Source organism: Schistocerca piceifrons, unplaced genomic scaffold, assembly GCF_021461385.2.
Source record: "Schistocerca piceifrons isolate TAMUIC-IGC-003096 unplaced genomic scaffold, iqSchPice1.1 HiC_scaffold_1301, whole genome shotgun sequence".
In the NCBI taxonomy this organism is placed as follows: Eukaryota; Metazoa; Arthropoda; class Insecta; order Orthoptera; family Acrididae; genus Schistocerca; species Schistocerca piceifrons.
This window is the reverse complement of record NW_025727127.1, coordinates 20,001-25,000: the sequence shown is the minus strand read 5'-3', so window position 1 is coordinate 25,000 and position 5,000 is coordinate 20,001. Positions and strand designations below refer to the sequence as shown.

Below are 5,000 nucleotides of genomic sequence, written 5' to 3'. Positions count from 1 at the left end.
CCACCCATGCCGGCAAAACAGTATCGCCATCTGTGAAAATAGGGCGACACCACATGCAATACCGCCATCTATGCGCATCGGACAACACTACGTCCGCACCACAAAACATACCGCCATCTGTAGGTCTCCCGCAACATGACCTCCTCCAACGACGATACCGCCATCTATGCGACGCCAAGCCGATTAAGACAGCGATGGCGCCACAGTGCCCGCCTTTCGACGCCACCCACAAAGCCTGCAGCCTCTGTCGACCATAGCACCCAATCTCCAGTGGCTCTGCCGCACGAAGCCGTGGACCGGCAATGACTCCACCCGCACCCGTTCGTGCACCACCCCAACCGCCACACGCGCACCTCCAGCGGATGAACGGCGGAAGTTTCCCGCACTCGTAAAGTGCAATCCACCCCTATAACTTGCGTTTCATGAAGAGTTATTTCCAATATGCGACATTCCCGCTGTCCCTATACATGAGCCGCGACCTGTACCACTTACGAGCGAGAGACGCGATCGCGTTGCTCACTGTACGGCGTCCGATACCGAGCCATCAGCATGTCGGTCCCCATGCGCGTTGCACTCGCACTCGCAGTCGCAAAAACGTGGGGCAAATATATTACGCGGAAGAGCTATAACAGACCGAGCCCCACTGCATGGGGGGAGTCTTTGTCACTAATGTACACAGATGGAACATTTTGGACTGGAACCAGATTACCCGTACACACGGCGCTGATTAGTAATCAATGCAGAGCCATCAAACTACAGCAAATATACACAACTGTCCGTATACATGCTGAAAGAGTCTGCCCACAATGGGAACCACACGTCAGCCAGACACTCTGATCACGCACCACTCTCTGCTTCTAACAGGCGCACATACAATATGTAAGCACCAGCATGGAACAACATCCAGTGCATCTTCTCCGCCACATTACACAATCCACACTATCACAACCAGACCAGGAGGTCCATGCGGAAAATACAATATCCCAGCCTTTCGACATCCACCATTGCGCAGACCAGGCACCAACACCCACACATGTCCTATACAACGGTGCACCCAACATCACAATAGTACCTCCTGTCACAGCGCACAAACAATGACATGAGTCAAAGACACAGGTCTCACACAAGCATAGAATTGGAGCGCCGCCTCTAATAAGCCAAAGGTGCATCCTGACGTGACAAATCTGATCATGTCACAAGCATTCACTTACTATAATCACTATCAACGAACCTGCCGCCCCCGCCCCCCCCCCCCCCTACACCTTTCCTTACAACAACGTGTAACCTAACCTAACCTAACCTAACCTATGTTGTACCTTAACCTAACCTATGTTGTACCTTAACCTAACCTATGTTGTACCTTAACCTAACCTATGTTGTACCTTAACCTAACCTATGTTGTACCTTAACCTAACCTATGTTGTACCTTAACCTAACCTATGTTGTACCTTAACCTAACCTATGTTGTACCTTAACCTAACCTATGTTGTACCTTAACCTAACCTATGTTGTACCTTAACCTAACCTATGTTGTACCTTAACCTAACCTATGTTGTACCTTAACCTAACCCATGTTGTACCTTAACCTAACCCATGTTGTACCTTAACCTAACCCATGTTGTACCTTAACCTAACCCATGTTGTACCTTAACCTAACCCATGTTGTACCTTAACCTAACCCATGTTGTACCTTAACCTAACCCATGTTGTACCTTAACCTAACCCATGTTGTACCTTAACCTAACCCATGTTGTACCTTAACCTAACCCATGTTGTACCTTAACCTAACCCATGTTGTGCCTTAACCTAACCCATGTTGTGCCTTAACCTAACCCATGTTGTGCCTTAACCTAACCCATGTTGTGCCTTAACCTAACCCATGTTGTGCCTTAACCTAACCCATGTTGTGCCTTAACCTAACCCATGTTGTGCCTTAACCTAACCCACGTTGTGCCTTAACCTAACCCACGTTGTGCCTTAACCTAACCCACGTTGTGCCTTAACCTAACCCACGTTGTGCCTTAACCTAACCCATGTTGTGCCTTAACCTAACCCATGTTGTGCCTTAACCTAACCCATGTTGTGCCTTAACCTAACCCATGTTGTGCCTTAACCTAACCCATGTTGTGCCTTAACCTAACCCATGTTGTGCCTTAACCTAACCCATGTTGTGCCTTAACCTAACCCATGTTGTGCCTTAACCTAACCCACGTTGTGCCTTAACCTAACCCACGTTGTGCCTTAACCTAACCCACGTTGTGCCTTAACCTAACCCATGTTGTGCCTTAACCTAACCCATGTTGTGCCTTAACCTAACCCATGTTGTGCCTTAACCTAACCCACGTTGTGCCTTAACCTAACCCACGTTGTGCCTTAACCTAACCCACGTTGTGCCTTAACCTAACCCACGTTGTGCCTTAACCTAACCCACGTTGTGCCTTAACCTAACCCACGTTGTGCCTTAACCTAACCCACGTTGTGCCTTAACCTAACCCACGTTGTCCCCTAAAGTAACCCACGTTGTCCCCTAACGTAACCCACGTTGTCCCCTAACGTAACCCATGTTGTCGCCTAAACCTGCTCTGTAATTGTTATACGACTCGTTCAATTAGTGTAGTGTTGCCCACCCGCAACCCTCGCAATATAGTTCGCTACTCGCACTGCCCGCTCCCCTGTGTATCGCTTCATGTTAAACACCTTGCAAGTCTTGCTGACTTTCCACATGCTCCTGCTGTACACTGTAATGTGGATGGCAGCAGGACGTACATGCCGCCCCTCCCCACGTCCCCACCTTGCCCCCCTGCCTTCGCAAGCTGGTTGGTGAGAAGTTTGCATGTTCAATGCCCTTCGCATGCGACGTACTCAGGCTACGTTGTGGTGCGGCCTGTGTCAACCGTCCGCTAATGTCGTACGCGTAAACCACAATCTGTACTGCACATTCGTCCTTATGTACCGAATGATACATCGTGGCACATGTGTGACCGTACAACGACTGCGCCCAAAAACGGCGGACCATACAGTGCAAATATTGTGCACGCAGCTACGTGTCGTCTCCCTATGAGAGCTGGATTGCAGTGTGGTACGCCATAGAGACGTGTGGGAGGAACGGACGCCGTGGATGGCGATCAGCATGAGCTGTCTGTTGATGTATTCGGACCTAGTCGTCTCTCCTCACACACCGTGATGGCATGGTGCACCGCGTTCCATATCTGCGACATGCTACAGAGGCCGGTTGACAGTCGTTCGAGCAATGGACATCGCATACGTACGGGGGCCACCTTCCACGTATTGTCTAGGCGTGCACATTTTGTTGCGTGTATGTGGGCAGACGTAGTGTGGCGTGACACCTGACACAGGCATGCAATAATCGTTGAAGTTGCAAATGGCGATGGACGCCTGCGTTTTCTGGTGAAGTTACGCAAATGAACAAATGGTAACCTGTTGTGGTGCGGTTGTTCTCGCTAGGGGTGAATCGGTGATGGCGACGATAGGTTGAGGTACGAACCGGTTGTTCCAGCGATACCCACCATGCCGACGAAACTGAACGGCATCTGGGTGTGAAGCGATACGCGGCGGTGGCTGGGTGGGACCGTCCCCGGCCGGTGAGGGGGCGCCTCCCGGCGTGCTGGCCGCGCGGTGCGTGGGCGCACGCGCTACAGCCGGCTGGTGGGGGCGGCCAGTGGCAGGCGCGCCGGCCGACGGACGCGGCAGGCGTCGCAGCTGCGCGCCGGCGCACCCTGCGCGCGGCGCCGTGCGGCCAAAGTAGGTCCTCGCGGGCCCGGTGCGAAGCGCGGTGGACATCTTCAGTGTGCTGGTCCGATTGAGGACTGTGTGCGTTGAGGATGCGCCGCCGCCCGGCGCTCGGCGCCGCGACGCCGTCTGCTGCTCGGTCGCCCCAGCGGTTCTCGCTGGTGGTTTGTATCGCAGCTGTGCGGATGTGTTGGCGCGTGCGCTGTGCTGGGAGAGTTCGCTTCGGCACCCAAGTGGGGCTTTTGTCCTTCTGTGGCGCTGGCGTTGGAGCTGCCGGTCACCGTAGGTGGCGCGTGTTGTCTCCCGCCGGCAATGCCACGACAGCACGCTCCCGGGCCTCTGTCGGCAGCGGCAAGCTCAGTTGGGAGCACGGGTGGTCGCACCGAAAGCGTCTACTCGCCTAACTCCGGGCGATTGCGCCTCTCTCGAACCCGACCAAGTACTTGGGACGGCGCTGCGCGCCGCCGGGACCTGAGAGGGTTTCGAGGTGTATTGTGCAGGGGAGCTCAGCCTCCTCCTGTTTGCAGAATGATTGAGCGGACGCTTGCGTGTTCGCGCGGGCCCCCGGGACACACTCCCGGGCGGCCGGCTGCTCAGCTCTAGTTGACGCAGCTCCCTGGTTGATCCTGCCAGTAGTCATATGCTTGTCTCAAAGATTAAGCCATGCATGTCTCAGTACAAGCCGCATTAAGGTGAAACCGCGAATGGCTCATTAAATCAGTTATGGTTCCTTAGATCGTACCCACGTTACTTGGATAACTGTGGTAATTCTAGAGCTAATACATGCAAACAGAGTCCCGACCAGAGATGGAAGGGACGCTTTTATTAGATCAAAACCAATCGGTCGGCTCGTCCGGTCCGTTTGCCTTGGTGACTCTGAATAACTTTGGGCTGATCGCACGGTCCTCGTACCGGCGACGCATCTTTCAAATGTCTGCCTTATCAACTGTCGATGGTAGGTTCTGCGCCTACCATGGTTGTAACGGGTAACGGGGAATCAGGGTTCGATTCCGGAGAGGGAGCCTGAGAAACGGCTACCACATCCAAGGAAGGCAGCAGGCGCGCAAATTACCCACTCCCGGCACGGGGAGGTAGTGACGAAAAATAACGATACGGGACTCATCCGAGGCCCCGTAATCGGAATGAGTACACTTTAAATCCTTTAACGAGTATCTATTGGAGGGCAAGTCTGGTGCCAGCAGCCGCGGTAATTCCAGCTCCAATAGCGTATATTAAAGTTGTTGCGGTTA

At 53.2% G+C, this 5,000-nt stretch overlaps 1 non-coding gene across 1 annotated transcript in view; it reads left to right on the top strand.

The window, feature by feature from the left end:
• The first annotated feature begins 4,363 nt into the window (after nucleotides 1–4,363).
• The window catches only part of LOC124731772, a 1,909-nt gene continuing 1,272 nt past the window's right edge, over nucleotides 4,364–5,000 (top strand). Inside the window, exon 1 of the ribosomal RNA XR_007008469.1 lies at nucleotides 4,364–5,000. This exon is cut by the window's right edge and continues 1,272 nt beyond it. This is a non-coding gene — a ribosomal RNA (small subunit ribosomal RNA).